The 22,410-nt window shown below is 37.4% G+C and overlaps 1 protein-coding gene and 1 long non-coding RNA gene across 3 annotated transcripts in view; one reads left to right on the forward strand and one right to left on the reverse strand.

The window, feature by feature from the left end:
• Positions 1-22,410, reverse strand: part of fhit (fragile histidine triad diadenosine triphosphatase) — a 291,013-nt gene that overhangs the window by 120,661 nt on the left and 147,942 nt on the right. The gene's annotated exons all lie outside the window — the stretch shown is intronic.
• Positions 4,694-10,113, forward strand: LOC134627285 (uncharacterized). The gene is made up of 4 exons (XR_010093884.1): positions 4,694-4,743; positions 7,602-7,637; positions 8,454-8,480; positions 10,023-10,113. It is a non-coding gene; the product is annotated as an uncharacterized LOC134627285 (long non-coding RNA).

Here is a 22,410-nt window from a genome sequence, read left to right on the forward strand (position 1 = left end):
TCTTGTGTTGGAGTGCCCTCTTGTGGCGCCTTTTGGGTAGTGCCTTAGTAAACGTGAACACTGCAAAGAAGTGGTATCAGACTGGTTTGTAGTGGAGGAATTTGTTGCCAGTTTCTTTCATCTTTAATCCGTATTCATGTTGTAATGTAGTAACTTTTGTGGCGCAAATACCACAATATGGCAGAAATACCATGTTTTGGCACAAATACTTTGATTTGGTATGCTTTAGCTTCTTCACCCCTTTTCAGCAAAATTTTCATTTTTTTCACCCCTTTTCAGCACAAATTCCAGCTTTTTTGGCGGTTTTCAGAAAAAAAAACTCTTTTCAGCAGAAACTCTGCTGATTCACCTCTTTTCAGTGCAACGTTCTGCTTCTTTGCCTCTTTTCTGCAGAAATTCTGCTGATTCACCTCTTTTCTGCAAAATTTTCATCCTTTTTGCCTCTTATCAGCACAGTTCTCAGCAGCTTCTGATAATTTCAGCACAATTGTCAGTCTGTCTACCTCTTTTTTGTGAGAATGAGTTTGGCTCAGTGAGATGAGTAGCTGCCTTGAGACCAGGAGGTTCGAGGGGAATCCTGAATGTGAATGTAAGAAATACACTGCAGAAAACTTATACCTCTCTCTGTGTCTGTGTGTGTATGGGCTGATTACAGCAGGTGCAGCTAATTTAACTGACCTAGATATACCAAGCCCAGACTCTTAACAGCCACTGTTCCCTTTAGGCTCTGTGTATGTGTATGTTTGTGTGTCTGTATCAATATTTCTCCCATGTTAAAGTATTACTCCTCCATAATAGTATTTCTGTTAAATCAAAGTACTTCTACTACATCTTAGTATTTCTGCTAAATCATAGTATTTTGGCCAAATCATGGTATTTGTGCCAAAGCATAGTATTTCCACAAAATAACAGTATTTCTGCTATGTTATATTATTACTGCTCATAGTATTTCTGCCAAATCTTGGTATTTGTTCCAAAGCATAGTATTTCTGCCATAATCACAATATAACTGCAAAATAAAGGGTTTTTTTTAGACAAATCATAGTGTTTGTGCTAAATCCTAGTAATTCTGATCAATCATAGAATTTCTGCTATGCTGAAGTGCTTTTTGCTAGATTACAGAATTTCTGCTAAGTCAAAGTATTTCATGTAAATCATAGTATTTATACCAAGTCCCAGTGTTTCTGCCAAATCATAATTCATAAATAATGTGGCGTGTTGGGGGAACAGCTAGTTCTCTCCCATCATGCCTTGGGACATGTGCTGCATTTTAGATGTTCTTGTTTCATTGTTTATGGTTACGTTACTTTTAACTGTTGTCTTGAATGCTGTGTTTATACTACGGTACAAAGTCACTGACAGTTATTGTTTTATAGGAAGAATGCAGTACCATAAGTGAGTTCTTTTTATGCTGTTAATGACCCTTGAAGCACATTGTGGCACAAGCAAGTATGTTCAATAAAAAACTCCTCCTACCAGCTTGGGGTGGAAATACAGGCTCAATCTCTCCCTGTGAGCTTCTTTGCAAGATTCATCTGCATGCCACAATAATTTTAATAAAGCAAAGTTAAGATGAGAGGCTTGTGCCAATTCATCTTCAGACACTGCTGACACTCACGGTTGGAGCAGTTTTTACTGTCATCTTACTGTTGAGCCATAAATTACGTTTGTTTTCAAACTCTTGAGCCATAAATTATGTTTGTTTTCAAACTCTTAAAATGAAGCCGTTTCTTCTCTCGTCATATCTCCGCGACGGAGGTACAAAGAGCTATCGCAGTCAAAGTTCATGAAATTCTGCTGATTCACCCAGTAAAGGAATTGTGCTTCTATCCCACCTAGTTTTTGAGTTACACGACATTTTGTAACTCCAGAAAACGGCGCTTTACGCCGCTCACCGCGATCTAATTCTGACTGCTCATCTCCCTGTTTTCCAGGCACTGGCTCTCTTTGCCGGTGGCGCATTTGGTAATGACACGGGTCTGCAGCCCAAAGGTCGTGGGTTCAATTCCACCTTGGTCCACATGGTTTTTTTTCACTACAAATTTATACACTATCACAGACCTGTAATTTATATTGCTAATTTATTACAATTCTGCAAAGTTTTATGATGTTAGCAGTTTGTCTAATACGGACCTCAGATTCTTGTTAACGCTCCATGGCAGAAATACATACAAGTACACAGCCTGATGAAGCAGACAGAAGCAGTACCTCTGATTGCAGAAAGTATTACTACTCCATAATAGTATTTCTGTTAAATCAAAGTACTTCTACTACATCTTAGTACTTCTGCTCAATCATAGTATTTCTGCTAAATCATAGTATTTTTGCCAAATCATGGTTTTTGTGCCAAAACATAACATTTCTGTTAAGCTATAGTATTACTAATAAGTGGAGGAATTTCTGTCATGTTATAGTATATGTGCTGATTACAGTATATCTCCCAAATCATAGTATTTATCCCGAATCATAGTATTTTACAGTATTTCTGCTAAAAAGCGGAACTAGTACCTTTTAGCAGAAATTTCTGTCAAAAGATATTAGTTATGTTAAAACATAGTATTTCTGCTAAATCATAGTATTTGTGCCTATTCATAGTATTTGTACCCAATCATAGTATTTCTGCCATATCATCGTATTTGTGCCAAATCATGGTATATTTTTGCCAAATCATGGTATTTGTTTCAAATCATAGTATTCAAACCAAATCATAGTATTTGTACCAAAGTATCATATTTGTACAAAGTCATAGTATTTCTTCTAAATCCTAAATTATAGTATTTGGCGGTGTCCAAATTCATACACCTCCTGAGGACCCGGGCTTCGTGGTCTACGTGGGCTGGGTTCTCAGGAGGCCGGGTAGGCCGAAAGTGAGCGGCTCTGAAATTGGACGGTCTGGCCTTCAGATTTGCGTCACCAGCTGTCTCGTGGAGTTCAATAAACTTAGCCATCTGCTCCTTACTGTCTAAAAGTAACAGGACACTGGCGTAAATTCTTGATCATGTGACACTTCTGTTTAATCAGTTTTCTGTTTGTGACAGGTTATACAGGAACGTGGAGGCCACACACACTACAGAGTCTAATTTTGATGTGTTTTAAGGACATTACATCAAAGTTGGATCAGCTTGTAGTGTGTTTTTCCTCTTTAATTTTGAGTGTGACACCAAATCCAGACCTCCATGGGTTGGTAAATTTGATTTCTATTGATAATTTTTGTGTGATTTTGTTGTCAGCACATTAAACTACATAAAGAACCAAATGTTTAATAAGAATATTTCATTCATTCAAATCTGAGATGTCTTATTTTTGTTCTCTTTATTTTTTTGAGCAGTGTATATTGCATAGTTTATACACTATCTTCATTTTTCCTATTACTCCAGTCATTGTCAATTTCCCTAAGTTTTGTGATGCGTTAATCAGAATCATAATACTTTATTAATCCCGAAGGAAATTAGGGCTTTAGCCAGCACATTAGCTTATGTGCTGGCTGAAGCCTGTGTTTTTGTGTGTGTAGAAGCCACCCTTACACTAAATACTGGTAATTGATGCCAAGTTTTTTGTATTAACTGGGTTCTACGCTATGAAAACATTTTTTATACACATGTGATTTTTACTTTAACATGTAGTTTCAGAAAGTGTACCTGTTAAGGCTATAGTAAAAATAGTTTTCTTTTATACCCTCACTGAAGAGCGTTGTTGGAGACAGCCTCACCTTTACCTCACTGCAGCAGGGGTGAACGAGTGGGGGCAAGTCCCTTTCTCTCATAATTCATATTATTACAACCAATTTTTATTAGAACTGTACTGTACTGTACTGTATTTATTCTTATTTTATTTTATTTTATTTTATTCTAATTTTTGCTTCATAACTTTTGCACTGTCCACTTCCTGCTGTGACAAAACAAATTTCCCACGTGTGGGACTAATAAAGGTTATCTTATCTTATCTTATCTTAATAAATGAAATAAATGTAAAAAGAACATGTGAGTAGTTGCTGTTAAAAAGCCTCATGGCACTGAACCTCTGAGTCCTGCAGTGCAGTGAGGATGCTTAGGTGACTGTGTTTATTGTTCTGTATTTTAGAACTTGTTCCTCATCTTCTCTGCACAATGTCTGACTAACTCCACATCTTTGCAGACTGTCCTGCACTGTTTTTTAGGTTTGGTGAACTCTTTACCAGCCACTTGGAGTTGAACGGTGTCCAGAACACTGTTCTGATTCCTCCAGTCAGTTAAATAAATCTACCATAATGCATTACATTTTAACATAATGGCGTTATATTTTATTATTTATTCACCTTGCAGTCACTTTAATTTTAAAGCTGATAAATTTTAAAACTGTATATACTGTATATTCTGTATATTTATTATCTCCCTCTTATTGCCTGTTTATGTCCTGTCCTTACATTCAATATCATGCTGCTCTGTTGTATGTTAATTGCCCATTGGGGAACAATAATATCTTTCTGATTCTGATTCACTGATATCAATTTATGAATTTTAGTCATCATTTCAAATTCAAATAATACTGTTTGGAATTTTCATTCAACTTATAGAATTAAAGTTCTGTTAGTTTTTTTCTGTAGCAAATAAGTATTGTACATAAATAATTAAATTAACATACATTTTTTACGTTTTCAATGACCATTTGTGTAATGGCGGGATATCCCACTACCCGTGAACGCCTCTTGTTTCTTATGTCTCCGGCTCATTCTGCCCCTCCGCCCACTTTCTCCGACTGCCGCTGGTAAGCACTACTTCTCTTCTCTTCTCTGAAATGAAATGTCTATAGTCTGTTTGAGTGATTTCCTGAGTTATTGTTACTGACTTTTAAAGCCAGTTGAAGTATAAGTCACATTAAAGTAACACAATGGCTGCTTTTAAAGGAGTTATATAGAAGATAGTCCTGACAACCCAATGTTAACTCCTAGCGCTCCTAAAGTCCCAGTGTGAAATGAGGGTTCATTTGACTGTTTACTGCAGTTTATTGTGTTGTTTTTTTTGCCTTCATTTAGTGTGTTAGTATTTCTGAGTCTGTTACAGAAGGTGCAGTTAGTTCTCCTCTTCACAAATCACTCGGTTAAAACAGGCTTTAGGTTATAATGTTTTGTAACGAGCCGCCATTGATTAACTGCTGGAGTGGCAGGTTCGGCAACTTCAAAGGAGCCATTTTACCGCTTCTGACTGAAAAAGAGTCACGTGCCTGTGCCCATGTGTCTGTGTTGCAGGTTAATTAACGGAAGGGAGAGAGAATGAGGATAAAACACGTAGTTACTACAAGAATAATAAGAACTCTTAATAGGAAGGACACTTTAAATTTATAATAACTGTTTAACAAACACTTGTTTGTGCAGACCCGCTTTTAAATAAAACTTTAATTTGCAGCTCTGTTTGACTTCTCACTTTGTGGAAAATTAATGAAATAAAAATGAGCCCACCTTCAAATAAATAAACTGCAGCAGTGAGCTATTAATATTGTTAATGTGGTATGTAGATATTTGTTTTAAACACCAGCATATTAAAATATACTAAATGATACTGTGTGCAGTTGATAATACTTTTAGGTAGTAGAATTTCATTCCAGGCCACGTCAAATGAGCCTACAAATATATAATCCAAGCATTTATTTATGATTGTTTCTGCTTTGAAATTGTTTTGTTACCATTTGATAAAGTGTTCAGTGCTGGGTGTAGCAAGTAATTTCTTATGATATCAAATATGTTATTTAATAGCATCAAAGTATTAGAGCATTATGTCTGTGAAGGTTCTCAGTCATCCAGGTCATTGAAGTCTAAGGAGTTTGGAAAGGAAAGTGTCTGGACTTGTTTAAATTGCTTGAAGCTTTTCACCTGTCATATGAGAAGCTTCTTCAGTGAAGAAGTGAAGAACTTAACAGGGTTCGTACGGGTGCTTGAAATCATTGAAAATGCTTGAAATTTAATGTTGTCCTTTCAAGATTTGAAAAGGGCTTGAATTTTCAGTTGTGAGAGATTTGTGACGTTTACCGTGTTTGGAGTCTCAAGTTAGTGTGTTGTCTTGTGTAATTAGTGTGTAGGCTAGTCGTTGTTTTGTTTTGTGTGTCAGTTCTACTAGTGAACGTCACAGTCGCAGGTTTATCCCTGTGCTGTTCTCATCTGTGTTATAGTGGACACAAACTATTTTAGGGAGTTGCATAAATAATTTGTGTGCCTTCTTATTTGATGCAGAACACTTGGTCTGTTCTGTTTTGTAAATAGTTATGAAATGGTTATATGAAAAATGTCTGAGCCCTGGCTGAATTTTTAGGTGAATAGTACCATATAACTTTGTATGCAAAACTTGTGCATTTTTTTAAAAGTTACAATTTCTATTTGCATTTCAAGTTTTGAAAATGATTTGTTAAACATGCTTATGGTTTTTACAGTCAAAAATATCACTTTCTACTGGCATTTTAAAATTGGTCGGAATTTAGATAAAATTGTGCTGATACAGTATATCAAAATGAAAAATAACAGATTAAAAACTCTTTATCTTGCAAAAGGTGAAATATAGTCAAATAGGGCTAATTATACCCTGGACACCAGAGGGTTAAAGGCTAAAAGCAAAGTTGTCACAAAGTACTGTTTATATTTGTGTGTATTGCTGCAGCTTTTTTTGGCTATTAACTTGGTGCCTTTGGCTGAAATAATGGTAATATGAGGGGTTAATCCATATGGTCACAAAGAATAGCCACTTGTTTCTGTGCTACCAAAATTCCCCGGCTTTCACTCCAAATGTGTTTATGGTCAGCACCTACACATTAAACTACTTAAACATTATAAATGTCTTCAAGCTCACACTGAGGCCACCGAGACAGTACACACATTTGTGTATTTGTATATGAATATTTCAGACTTTAAGGCTGCCTGTTTATTTAAGGGAGATGAACAAAATACATTGGAATTGTACATAATAATATCATCAATGATAAATTCAATAGATTTTAAGTAGATGCTTGTGCATTCTTAAAGTCTTATATGTTGAATTTAACTATGTGATCTGTTCAAAGCCTCTCCCAGTCAGTGCTGTTCTCCATGCCTGTCTAACTGTGCATGATGTTATTAGCACAAACACTTTAAAGGTGATCATTTAGGACTTCAGAAATAATACAGACAGCAATGTAGCTAGCAACAAAACAGTTTAATTGGGAATTAACTTACAAAACAAACAACCAACAAACAAACAAACATCTCCTATTTCTTGTCACACAGGAAAGAAGCATCAATGTGCTTGAAAAGCTTGAAAAGGGACCTTGAAAGTGCTTAAAAAGTGCTTGAATTTGACCCTAAAAAAGGCGTATGAACCCGGACTTAAAGAACTTCAGACGCTTTTCTTTCCAAGCTCCTTGGACTATTAGGGTATAACATGACTAAGAAACTTGTGTGGCTTATTGCAGATAGATGAAATTACATTTAATGAACATGGCAACCTTTAATAAGGTGTAGAAAAATTTTGTTGTTTGTATTCCAGGTGTGGTAAACAAAGAAGTTTACTGAATCTTTTTGACTACAGAGAGTGATGCATTATTGATTCTGATGCTGATCTGAGTTATCTCATTCTGTATTTTTGTTCTTTGTCTTTCGTTAGACGGAGTGAAATAGAAGCTTGGTTTTGCCGTTTGCAGTAAGTAAACAATGATTGTAACTGAAGCAATATGGACCTTGGGGTTGTGTAACATGTTTACAATTTATATACAATTGTTTAGATTTTTGTGACATCTTGCCATTTGCTTATGGGCAAAAACACATAGGATTTATAATCTGTCGCAGCAAAGCCCCCACACAGGACCTCTGACTGTCCCTGAAAGTGTCCCTGAAGTTTAATAGCACATTTTTCTGATTTTAATATTTGATGGCTTATCAAATCATACATGTTTTAGGACAGTCAGTATAAGTGGTAGCTTAAACGCTTGAGCAATAAGAAAAAAACTAAGAACTAGAGTTGTGAGTGGGCAGTCTTTGGTATATTAAAGCCAGTGTGTTCTTTATTTACGCTATAAGTTAAATTAGTTTATTAATTATTTAGTGACTTTAGTAACCCCAACTTGCTCTCCGATGCATCCATCGGAGTGTGAATGTACTTAGAAAGCACTGAGTACAGATGAAGTGCTTGTGAGAATGGGTGTGATTGGGTGAATGTGGTATGTTGTATACAGTACTTTGAGTACTCCAGGAGAGTAGAAAAGAGTTATATAAGAATCAGTCCATTTACACTTTAATTCTAATTACAAAAATGGTGTGCCACTGTTGTTGCTGTAACATCTCAATATATACATGTATTTTGGGATTTACATATTCTGTCCAAACTAACTAAAATCTGATGAAGTTTTCTGTTGCTTCTGATTTAAATAATTACTTTGTATCTAATAGTTTTAACCTGAAGAGACTCAACAGTCTGAATCATTACACAATGATCTGATGTATTGTTTCCTTTCTTTAGACTGCTCATCTGATCATCTCAAGTCTGGTAAGTAAAGGTTTGTCTGAGGTACAGTGCTGGGAAGTCTTTCTTCCTCGCAGATTTCGTTTGTTTGTATTTTTTTGTCACGTTTAAATGTTTCAAATCATCTAACAAAGATAACCTGGATAAATACAAAAAGCAGTTTTACAGTGATGATTTTACTTATGAAGCACAGAAATGCAAACCAGAACATCCTGGTATAATGTAAAAAACAGTTGTTCTCTAATACCCACATGTGGAAGCCCTGATAGCAACAACTACCATCAAATATTTACAGTAACTAGTAATGATTGATTTACATCACTGGGGGGATTTTGGAACACTCTACTTTCAGGATTGTTTTTAATTAAGGTCCAATATAGGGTTTCAGGCCATGCCAAGTATCTCAATTTCATTGAAGTCCAGAATCTGATTAGTCTACACCAAGAGTTTTGTTTCATTCACAGTTCCTTGCATTTTTTGGATCAATTTATCCATTTCTTGCTGTGAATCCTGAGTGTGATTAAACTGAAGCTCAGGACCTGATGGCATGATTCAGGTCCTGAAGTAGTAAAGGAACTCTGGACCATCACAGTAACAGCACCAAGTTTGACTTTAATGCTGTTGTTTTTCTGAAATGTTTCTCTCACTATAAGAGGCTCAGTTTAGTGCAGTGAGTCAGCACAGCTCTTGGTGATCATCAAGATGTTTTTAGGCAAATGTGAGAAAAGATTTGTGTTCTTTTTGGGCAATGAATCAATAAATTTGAGTTGAGTGGATGTAAAGTTAATGTAGAGCAGGGAGACTGAAACTGACTGCTGTAATGTCAGTGTGTAGGTTTATTTGGACCATGTAATATTTACAGCAACTGTTGCAGCACATCTTGGTTTAAGTCAATAGACTCTGTTTTTATTGTGTTAACAGAATGCAGAATGCAGAATGTCCTTATAACAGTTCAACCACCATTGAATATTGCATCTGTACTGTATATTTTAGGATTATAAGGCATAAGGGCAATGAATGGGTCTGTTTTAAGCACAAGGGACATTAAGCCAAACAAAACAGTCAGATAAGTCAAGCTTTGTTCAACTCATTTACAAGAACTCGCAACATTGTTCAGTAACACATAAAATATAGAACAATACACTCACTTTTTCTGTTTTTTCCTCTTTCACAAATTCTCCATGGGTTGATCAGTTTGAAATCTGCTTCACAAGTATGTCTCTTAACTGGTGCCAGGTCCTTATGCACACACACAGCGTCCTATTACGTTGAAGTACAGTGCGAATTACACCACGAGGCTCCTGACTACAGTACCGACAATCCATTAAGTGGGTGCGGCTTTGTAGCTTACCAAAGTCGTACTAAAACATTTTGAGAGATTTTTCAGCGCCGTGTCCCACATAGAATTGGTTTGAAGTCAGTAAGCACAGCCAGAATGAATACATAAGACGCACTGTCTATTTTTGAGAACATTAAAGATTTTAAGTGTGCCTTATTGTCTGAAAAATACAGTAAAGCCAGGTTTATTGGAAATATGTCTAATTCCAGTCCCTCTTTGTCTTACAGGTGACCTGCTACAGAAGCTCTCTCCCTCTATCATTAACAAGCAATTCAGTCTGTCCTATCACTCTCCCCACTCTATCTATTTTGACAAGACGTTCTATCTTGCTTCACTCTATCCCACAAGCTCTATCTAAGTTATCAAAAATCACGTTTTTGACTGGAATCAAATTTTGACTGGAATCAAGTTTTGACTGGAATAATCAAGTTTTGACATGGCCCCATTTTTGGGAAATTGAAGTTACCAGTACTTCATCGATCTGTTACAGAATTCTGAGAGGTCTCTGCTCTCACTGCTCCTTCTTTCCTATCGTTAAACTCTCTCACATCCAGTCTTTTTGCTGGAAATTACAAGTAGAAAGTTGAAAGCATAGTTGTAGAATTACAGTACAGTAGAACTTACAGTAGAAACTTCTTACACAGCCCTCCATTTGTCATTTTAATTTTGCATTAAACTTTGGAATTAACACTGATAGTTTGGCTTACTTTGATAAATTATATAAAATATCACCTTTTTAAAGGTTTATTTCTAATAAGAGAATCTGGTTATTTTGTAATACATACATTCAGACCGCTATATTCACATAAATAATAAATTAGATCCAAATACATTTTGCTAGTCTGTTTAATTGGCTATAACATTTGACTGCAAGTTTATACTATTATTATTTAAGGACAAACCCATTTGTCACTCAGTGTAAGTATTCAGTTAGTATCATCGAGAAGCTGCCTGAGGACCAGAGTTCCTGTTTCCTGACTGCTGCAGAACATCCAGCTGAAGAATCCTCATCGCCTGTCATCTGATCACCACACCACCACAGCTCCATATATTTGATTTAAATTTTAAATTTTAGAGCTAAGATTTTTATTATAGCCTGTTGATTTTTGAGATTTATTCGGCATATCTCTTTACAGAAGTTCTAATTATTTACCAGTCTGGTTAAAAAAAATATAAGAAGAAAAATTGTGTAATTTCTGAAAAGGCTACAATAAAACGGACCAAAGTGTTTCCAGAGAACTTTGAATATCTTTTATTTTGAGTTTGGAGTACAAATCAGATTTTTACATATATTTATATATTCATAAGAACATTTTAACATAGTATAATTGTACATTTCTCAGATTTAATAGTAACTTAAAGAGTTATACGTTTTTCTGTGTTTCAAGGTTGAGTTTTGTTTACATTTGTGTATAAACACATATAAGCTCCAGGTTATACTTCAACAAAATGCCAAGAAAAGGTCAAAGGTCGCAGTCCCAGAAGCTTAGACGTCAAAAGGAGAAAGAACAGGTAAATGTTTCTCAGAGCAGTGAGCAGGTAAAGGTGTCTGTCACAACTATTCCCAGTACAGAAGTGCAGAGCAGCGTTCAGACAACCACTGTGTCGTATGCAGATGTGGTAAAGAGAGGTGTTCCCTCAGTGTCTGTCCCAAAACCTAAAGTTACGCAGGTAAACCATATTGAACACCAGGTAACTGTACAAACACAGCATGATGGACTAACTCCAGGACCGTCTCATGTACAGGTTACAAACAGTGAAAGTCGTCCACGAGTGAGTAGCATCTGTGCGTCCCGAAGCCAGGCCTCTCCTAAGTATGGAAAGTACCGGAATCAGCAATGCATGGCTAACAGTTTGGTTTTCCTGTCATTCTTACATGAGGATGAATTCATTACCAGAGCAGATCTTAACCGTGTGTTGGACAAAGGCCATGCCGTATATTCAGATGCCAGAAAGAGGTTTGTGAACAGTGTGTTTCTAGCCTGCAATGAGCTTCCCACAGTGGTCACCAGCCGCAGACACGAGTATCAAGTGGACATGTCTCAGTTTGCTCGTTACGGCACATTTGATGGTACAGATCATTTTCCGAGCCTTGAACAGGGACTACAGTGTTTGGTTTCAGCGGTTCGCTATGCTTTGCTAGTCATGGGAGGAAACGTCATTGCAGTTTGCAGGCTGACTTCTGGTGAATATGCATATTTTGACCCTCACCCACGTAAGTCAACAGGAATGCCATTGTTGCTAGGTGTAAGTGGTGGAACTGCAGTTATGTTAAAATTCACACGTCTTAACGACATGATTGACAGGATCAAACGCATATACAGAATGTTTAGCATTGCCTCATCCTGCACTTATGAGCTACAGCCTGTCGAGTTTCACAGTGGAAACGCTGCTGACCAAAGAGATGCTAATCAACTCACCGAATACAGAAAAACTGCTTCAAGTGTTCTAGCTTTAAATGAACCTGTTCATGAATTAAACTCCCAAACATCCACTGAGCAGAGACAGAAAACTGTGACCAGCACTATAACCACTGATGTGAAGTCATCCAGAGTGGATTATTCAGACGAGAAGACTGCTACTGAAAACAACCACAATACTTCTGATTATTTACAAAAAGAAACATCTGTATCTTCTGTGAGAGAAACTCAGGTAACATCAGATTCTGTTCCTCAGAATGATCCAAACACTGCCTCCTGTTCAACTAAGATAGCAGAGCAACTCTCACATAAACTTTTAAAATGTAATAAACAGAAAAGGAAAAAAATGAGGAGAAGATTATTGGCCCTAGAAAAACTACCACAAAGGAAGGAAAATCAGAAAAAGAAAGAAAGACAGATGTACACTTTTGATGAAAGCTTTAAGGCAAAGAAAAAAAATTCCAGTAGAAAGTCTAATGATCCTGATCACAGACAAAAGAAGAGTGTGTACAAAAATAATCTGTATAAAATAAATGCTACATATAGAGAGAAACAGAGAGAACATTTGAGAAGAATCTATAGAGAAAGTGCTAAAATTAGACACAAAAAAAGAGAACGTGTCATAAGGATGTATAAAGACAATCCTATATTCAGAGAAAAGCAGAAGGAACGTATGAGAAAAACATATAGAGAATCTTATAGACAATCTCCTATATTCAGACAACAGCAGAAAGATCGTGAAATGAGAACTTACAGGACTTGCACTGAATTCAGAGAGAAACATAAAGCTTACATGCGGTCATATGTTTCTAAACTCTATAAAGAAAGTGAAGAATTTAGACAGAAAAAACGATCTTACATCACGAAACGTTATGGAGAAGAGAGACAATTTCAGCACCAACACAAGGACAATATGAGAGAACGAATGAGAGTAAAATATTGGAAGTGTTTTTCTTTTAGACAGATGCATAATATCAGATGTGCAATGAACATAAAAAGAAAATATCGTCAGATGCATCGGCCAGCTGAAAGTTTACAGTCTCATCCAGATAACAGTTTAATGAATGAGGCCATATCTTGTTTCAGATCAAACATTAAGTCAGCACCATCTTATGTTTGTACTGTTTGTCTAAAAGCTTCTTTTCCTAATCAGGTGAAAATCTGCAAAAGAAACAATTACTCAAAACACCAAACTGTAGCTCAACAGTGTCTAACTGGTAAATTTGTTCATATGTGTGATGAAGCATGTAATGATCACTGCAGCTTTCCAGTTGAGAGAAAAAAGGAGTATATCTGTCACACGTGTCACAGTTCCCTCAAAAGTGGACGCATGCCAAGGCTTGCTGCTGTCAATGGTTTAGAACTGCAGGATATTCCAGCTGAACTGTGTGATCTCAACATTCTGGAGAGACATCTGATTGCCAAATGCATACCATTTGCTAAGATTATTCCTCTTCCAAAGGGCAGACAAAGACTCATACGTGGTAATGTGGTGTGTGTACCATCTGAGGTCCAACAAACAGTTGACTCTTTACCTCGGCTCAGAAACCAATCACAGATAATGAGGATCAAGCTGAAAAGACGACTGTGCTACAAAGGCCATCAGCTGTTCCAGACTGTCACCTGGTCTAAACTGATCCAAGCCCTGCGTAAACTCAAACAGATTCATCCACAGTACACAGATATTGTTATCAGAGACGATGCATTGCTTTGTGATCCAACGTTACCTGATGATGACAGCAGTGATGAAGCCAGCATGGCAAGTGATGATTATAATGAAGCAGATTTAATGGAAATTGACAACTATGAAAAAGATGCCCTTTTGTGTGAAACTGAGTCTGAAAGTGAACAAGATATTAATATGGTATCCTGTGATGAACAACCAGAGGAACAAAATCCTGAGGAACCAGAAAGTGATTTGAACAATGGAGGTTTTGCTCTAGAAAGTTGTCTGCAGCCTGTAGACATTTCAGAAGAGATTCTCTGTTTCACTGATAACACATATTGTGTGGCGCCTGCAGAAAGAAACAATCCTGTTAGCTTCTTCAGAACTCCTCATTTGGAAGCCATGGCATTTCCTGTGCAGTTTCCTACTGGTCAGAATACACTGGATGAAAAGAGACGCCTTAAACTCACACCAAGTGCTTACTTCAAGTCAAGGCTTTTCAACATTGATGCAAGATTTGCTAAAGATACAAATTATCTATTTTTCTCACAGTTTGTCACTGAAATACACTTGGCCAATTCCAGCATGACAATACAGCTAAGGAAAGGTAAAACTATGACCAAAGATGGACGCAAAATCACATCAGGAATGTTACAAAGTAAGACAGAAGTAGAGAAGCTGGTAAGAAATAAAGATGCAATCAGATTTATGCAGCCACTCAGAGGAACTCCAGCTTACTGGCAGAAAACTACCAAAGATCTATTCAGTATGCTTCGTCAAATAGGAACACCTCAGTTCTTTGTCACTTTCTCTGCTGCTGAGATGAGATGGCCTGAAGTGATTCAAGCAATAAAGAGACAGCAAGGTGAAGAGGTTGATTTTGAAGCCCTGGACTGGTCAGAAAAGTGTGAAATTCTAAGATCAAATCCAGTAACCACCATGCGAATGTTTGATAAGCGTGTTGAGGCTTTGTTCAGAGATTTGCTTTTTTCTCCTGCACAGCCCCTTGGTGAAATCATTGATTACTTTTACAGAGTTGAGTTCCAGCACAGAGGTAGTCCGCATATACACATGTTGCTGTGGATTCGAGAAAAGGTAGAAGTAGATGTGGATGATGACCAAACTGTCTGTGACTTTGTGGACAGATACATCTCAGCTCAACTCCCTGATCCAGAAAAACAACCTGAACTGCACAAAAAAGTCACTGAACTACAAAAGCACAGCAAAAACCACACAAAAACATGCTTTAAGAGTGTGAACTCTGGTTGTAGATTTGGGTTTCCAAAACCACCATCCACAAGAACAATGATTGTGAGACAGGATGAGGATTCAGACACTGAAGCTGCAAAAGCCAAACTCAGACCTTTGTTGAACCTGCTGAAGGAACCTGAAGCTGCTTCCCTCACCATAGAGCAGATTCTGTCACGATGCAACTTGACAATGAATGAGTATGAACAATGCCTCCAAGACATAAACAAGAAAACAGCTCTCATTCTGAAACGTGACCCAAAGGACTGTTGGATCAACAATTACAACCCACACCTGCTTGAAGCCTGGAACTCTAATTTAGATGTCTCGTTCATATTGAATGCCTATTCTTGTATAGAATACCTCTGTAAATATATAACGAAGAAAGAATCTGGCCTCTCTGAATACCTGAAGACAGTTATTGACAACTCTGATAAGAACACGGTCAATGAATGTGATGAAATGAGAGCTGTGATGCAGGCTTACTCAAAAAAGAGAGAAATCAGCGCACAGGAGTGTGTGACTCGAGTCTGTGGCCTAAAAATGAAAAAATGTTCCCGCAGTGTTGTATTTGTCCCAACCGATGATAACCCAGTAAAAATGAGTCGCCCAATGAGCTACCTGGAAAGCACAACACACGACAGTTGTAATATTTGGATGACAAGTTTGAGTGATAAATACAAATGCAGACCTGAGACACCAGAATATGAGGAAATGTCACTGGCTGATTTTGCTGCCTTGTGCCGGTTGGTGAGTGGTCCAAATGAAGGAAAAGATGTGCTTCCTCTTCTAAACCAGCTTGGATTTGTACAAACGCGAAAGAATGATAAACCAGCTATAATCAGGTATTACCACTGTTCACAGGAAAAAGATCCTGAGCAATATTATGGACGACTGTTGAGACTTTACCTTCCACACAGATCAGAGCAGGAACTGAAACCACAAGGGTTCCAAACCTATCAGTCCTTCTACAACTCAGGTTTTGTACGACTTCCATGTTCAGACTACAGTGAGTCTGTGAAAAGGGTTGTAAAGAGAAATAAAGACAAGTATGAGAAGAACTCTGAGGATATTGAGAGTGCACTGGAAGAATTTGAACAAAATAGGGATGTTGTGATTGATGAATGGTGTAATCTTGCCCCTGAATCTGAAGTTGTGAGGTTGCAATGTGATGAGAATCTTCCTGAGAGACATTCTGATGATGAGAACGAACAGGAGAATGTCCCCGACTACAGTCGTCAGTCTGGTGCTGTAACAGAGATCAGAGCCATCAGAGAACAACCTGCAGTAGATCCAGCTGTGGTACGTGTAATGTATCAGAATCTGAACCAGAAGCAGGCCTGCGTGTTCTATGCCATAAGAGACTGGTGTATTCAGCGAGTTTGTGGTTTGAACCCAAATCCATTTTTCTTGTATGTCAACGGTGGTGCAGGAACTGGAAAGTCACATCTGATTAAATGTATTCACTCTGAAGCATCAAAGATCCTGAGCAGACTGCCTTCTAATGCAGAAGAAGCTGACATATCAAATCCAACTGTTTTACTGACGTCATTTACCGGGACAGCAGCTTTTTCTATCAGTGGCTCTACATTACATTCTCTACTGAAACTACCCAGGAGTCTGAATCCACCCATTCAAGGACTTGGTAATCAACTGGATGAAGTCAGATCTGAGCTTATGAATGCTGAAATTATTGTTATTGATGAGATTTCAATGGTTTCAAAACCCCTTTTTGCTTATGTGGATGCAAGACTGAAACAAATCAAAGGCACTCAGAGACCTTTTGGTGGAATGTCAGTTTTAGCTGTTGGAGATTTTTACCAGCTGCCACCAGTGCGACAGTCTAAACCTCTCTGTGTTTATGATCCAGAACAGATTGACCTATGGCAGGAACATTTTCAGATGATCACTCTAACCGAGATCATGCGTCAGAAAGATGATGTGGCCTTTGCAGAGATGCTGAACAGGATTAGAGTCAAAGAAAAGACAGATGAGCTTTCTCAGTGCGACAGAGATTTGTTGTCACAGGCTGTGACTGCACCAGAAGAATGTCCAATCGAGGTCTTACACATTTATGCCACCAACAAGAATGTTGAATCCCACAACACAGATACGCTCAAGAAGCTTCATTCAAACATTATAATCATCAATGCAGACGATTTCCAGAAGGATAAACGTACAGGCAGAATGGAACGAAGAGACAAACCATTTACAGGTGGGAGAAATGATTTACCTGACACCCTGAATGTTGCTGAAGGAGCTCGAGTGATGCTGACCAGAAACCTGGACACACTAAACGGTTTGGTCAACGGTGCTTTTGGTATACTGATAAAGGTGGTGAGATCTGAAAATGATGGACACATAATTAAACTGGGCCTCAGAATGGACAACCGTCAGTCTGTGAGAAACAACCGCAGTGCTAATGCAGCATCTGATGATCTGGTTTATATTGAGAGAGCAGAGGAGAGTCTGAAGTTTAAAGGGGCGGTACGCAGACAGTTTCCTGTAAAGCTAGCATTCGCCTGCACAATTCACAAAACCCAGGGTCTTACAACACAGACAGCTGTAGTTTCAATGAAGAACATTTTTGAACCAGGTATGGCTTATGTTGCTCTCAGCAGGGTGACGTCTCTCAGTGGACTCTATTTACAGGACTTGGATGAGAAAAAGATTTACACCAATCCCGAGGTAACTGCAGCGCTCCAAACCATGAGACAAGCCAGCGTTGAGGAAATGATGCCTCTTCTTCAGGTCAGAGAAACAGCCAGCAGACCTGACACTCTTACACTGATCCATCACAATACGGAGGGTTTGCCATCTCACATCAGTGACATCAAGAGTCATCATGAAATGTGTTTAGCAGATGTTTTGTGTCTCACAGAGTCTCACCTCCAAGGCTCCTTTGTTGCAGACAGTCTTCATTTGGACGGCTACACCATGTTCAAACGCAACAGACATGTGTCCTACACAAACTTTCCTCACATGGCCAGCAGAAGTGGTGGTGGAGTTGTTGTGTATTTGAGGAATCATTTTCAGGTTCAGGTAAAACAGTATCTGCATAATGTCACTGATCTTGAGTTCTTAGTGTTAAAGGTTCAGGCTCCATTCCCTGCGCTCATTGCTGTTGTGTACAGACCTCCAGACTACAGTTTGATACCATTCATGCAAAACCTGGTAAGTCTTTTAGATTCACTTGAAATAATGGACTGTCACCCAATAATTGTGTGTGGAGATTTTAATGAGAACCAGTTACAGAGTGGAAGAAAACAGATTCTGGAGCAGTTTCAGTCGAGAGGGTATTCACAGCTGATCACTTCTGCCACTACAGACAAGAACACCCTGCTTGACCTCATTTTTATTTCTCAGCCACAGCAAAGTCTCCATTCAGGTGTCCTGAGGACATATTACAGTTACCACAACCCTGTGTTTTGTGTCCTGTCCTCCAGCCAATCATGAAGTCGTCTGGTAAGTTTTGAAACAATTACAGATCATGTTTTTTACAGAGTTTATTGTTTGTAGGATTTTTTTGTTGATAATGGAAGGCTTCCCAAAAATTGGCTTCCCTGCTCTGTCTGTAAGAAGACCATCCTTCAATTTATCAAACCTTTCTCATTGCAATGTTATTAATCATTTCACCAAATCATGGCTTTACTTCATGCAGAGCCGGGAGATCTGCCTTCTGTTATCATGCACCTCAGATCTGAAATATGCTGCAAAAAGTATTAAACGGACGTCATTTATTTTTTATTCTCATGTTTTAAATGACTAAATCTACTATTTTAAATGCATTTTTTCATGGATGTTAATTGTCATCTCCTTTTTGATAATTTTTTTACTGTGACATATGTATCTTAACAAAAGAGATCTTCCCCTCCAAGGGCTTTCAAATATGAAATAGTAAATAAACAAATCCCAGATAAATGCAGGTATTTATTATGGGTCACATTAAAAAAATTACAGACAATTATATTTTCTTGATTATAGTAGATTTTGTAGAATCAAACGTTTTGGGGATGAATGAGTTTTTGCTTATCATATAGTTATATCATTATAGTTAAAAAATGTCAAAAGTTTTAAACTATCTTTAGGCTACCAGAGATGTCTATAATGATACATTATGTAGAGAAAAAACATTTTTACAGCTTACAGAATTTGTATAAAAACTGATTTAGAAGTAAATGGAAAGTTTCTGCATCCATTTTCTGACTTGGCCTTTATCCGGGTGGGTTTGGGTTTGGGTGGATAAAGGCCAAGTCAGAATTTTCTGAGCAGCTGCAAAAAGACATCAGAAAGTGTGGGCTTTAGGTGTAGCCCACACTTTCTGATGCACTAATTAAATTTAGTAACTGACACCCCATACAAGCATTACATAGACACTTGGGGGCTGAGCTGGGTGGGTGGGGAGGGTGGGTGGTGTTACAAGCACTTTATGTTTTGTAGGTTTATTTTTTCAGACAGGGCACACACAGTCCTGTTTCCTTTGTGGCAAAACCTTCAAACGTCACCATCATCAGCTGAAACAACAACATCTTAACACCATCTTCATGAACTGCTGAGCCAAACCTGATCCATCAGTGCTGGACTGCACAGATAACTACATGCCACACAGAGACTGCTGTTTTATGAACTGCCATACCAGTGTGTCTTCAATGGAGAAGATGACACACACATCACCTGACCTCCTGCCTGATCTGGAGACCATCATCATGCTGCCACACTACACACCTCTGAGACCATCAATGATGACTGATACTGAGGAAACTGTATTTCCTGTCAGAGATGCTCAGTGATCCTCAGAGCAGAGAGAGGTACGATTCTTTATCTTTGATAAAAAAAAATGTCAGTGCTTTTAATTCAATTAATTAATTTAAATCCTATTTATTGCATAAATAATTCCATACTGAAATGATTATACTTGTTGACACTTTTTGAGTTTTAATTGACATTATGGATTACAAATCTATGCTTTTTCTACTCTGTCTCTCTGTGCAGGTATTGCTGTCTTCTGAGTTCTTCAGTGTCCCAACTGAGACATTCAAACCTCATCACAGAGCTCCTTTCTTTCCTCACCATCATGTGAGTGTGAGATTCCTCTGGAGTCTGGTGGCCTGCAGCACCTATAAGGTATTTCAATATTGTTCATTTTATAACTTATTTGTAGTTTTTAGGCCTTAACACAAATAAAATGTTCCCTTTTCTGTATTTTTTAGAACAAGCTCGTCCTGTGTGCCTGCATTCCAGCTTCTTAGACTCTACGCAAGTGGACAGAGTATCAGTGTTTGACCACTCTTACAGACACCGACTTCTGTCAACTCACTGCTACTGATCAGGCACCTGACTCCAGGAAGACAGAGGGTTGCAAGCCTGTCACCGTTTCCAGTGTGGCTTTGTATTCTTGGGGTAGCGTCAGATTTTTCCCACAAATATTCAAAGGTAACACTTATTTTAAGCTTAGTTATTAAATCAAAAGTCTTCCCTTGTGTTAATTACATTTTATTTGTTTTTGTTTTCTTTTAGATTTATATGCAGTGATCGGATGTGGTGGAGCGTTGTTAACTGTGTGGAAAACATCTGTTTGTGATGCTATTTACAATGAGGCTGTAAGGTGACGGTTTCCATGTAATTTCAATACTTTTACGAAGCAAAAACATGTTTTTAATTAACATATTTTTTCAGTTTTGTCTTTTGGACTTATGGTTAACATTCCTCTGTGACAGCAAATACTAAACTAGTCCCAGTGACCAGCATATCATTGGTCGAGGGTAAAAAGGACCACAATGAATTTTTGACTGTGTTTGTGTCACCAGATTTAACAAACAATATCAGACATATGAAACTGAACTCTGGATTAATGTGCAGATATATTGTTTTTTGTGGGGGGGGGGGGTTGTTTTTGTTTTTTGTTATTTTGTAGAACAAACCCAATCTATTTACCCAAACCATATAACTTGGTTTGGGTAAATAGTGGATTAATATATCTAAGTCTATAAGTATAGCAAGCTGAATTCATACAAACACACAGCTCTAAATCTTGAATTGTAGCATGTACAAAAATGATCATGTGATTATTATGGACATTTAAATAACTATATCTATTGAACCATTACACGTATTCTTTATAGAAATTACACAATCTCAAAATGTGAAAAAGTGTTTAAGAGAAAAGATAATGTGTGTTTGTATGAATCTTGCCTTAGTATGGGGTGTCAGTAACTACATTAGTATAGAGTAGGTCTAACTTTAGCTGACTTGAGTTTTGATCAGAGTAGAACCATAACATTCATGCTAATGGTTCTACTGTTTACAGTTACTTTATGATGAATTTCACCCTGATCACAGCACTATGTGAAAAGCTGTTAGAGGTAAAGTTAACCCAATTAATACCTCATCATAAGTCACTCTCAGTGGTTATTTTTAACTGTAATTTATTCTACAACAATGTTCTTTATTTGATCCCTGTTTCTTTAAATATGTGCATCGATTGGTCAGCTGTGTGACTCGACACCTGAAATATATCACAATGTCGACTTCATTTCGACAGTATTTTGTAGTTTGGTACCATATTTATCATCAAATCAGGAAGCAGTAAACTAATTGAAAAAAAGAAGCTTTTGAAAATTTTAATGTGGCATTGGAATATGCTGTTTATCCTTGCCAAATGGTATGTGCACAAAACTCCAGCAAATGAGAGGATATATTTTTGTCTCTCACTTGCTGTTTATATATGTATATATTTTTGCAGTTAATAGCCTATCATGTGTCTGCGCATCTTAGGGCCATAAACATAAACATGGAAAACAAGGATATGTTCACAATTCCAACATATGCTTCACTTGTTTGTATATTTAGATTCATTTGATTTGCATTTTCTATTAATATTTTTCTGTTTGTCCCAAATGGGATTTTTATTTCTGTATGCCATTATTGTAATCATTGGAAACAACTGAGTAAATATTTTGTATCGTATGTTTCTAAAAAATATTTAAATGTTCTACTTTTCTACTACTGGTTTTCTATTTTCTAAACTTTCTGCCACTCTTTGGCATTTCAATAACATTATTTTTGAGTGTTTTTATCTCTGACTGCAGCATCTTGTGCATTTATTACCTAACTGTTTTTGTGTGGTTTTCTTTGTTGTTTGTTTGTTTGTTTTTTGTTGCCATTTTTACATTTCACCCGCTGTGTAAACTCTGCAATTTTACCTTGTTTTTGGTCCACATCAGTTTATCTGCTGGCTGTTTTTTTTTTTTCCTTTTCTGTTTCTGGTCATTTTTCACAGTT

Source organism: Pelmatolapia mariae, linkage group LG5 (genome assembly GCF_036321145.2).
Source record: "Pelmatolapia mariae isolate MD_Pm_ZW linkage group LG5, Pm_UMD_F_2, whole genome shotgun sequence".
Lineage (NCBI taxonomy): Eukaryota > Metazoa > Chordata > Actinopteri > Cichliformes > Cichlidae > Pelmatolapia > Pelmatolapia mariae.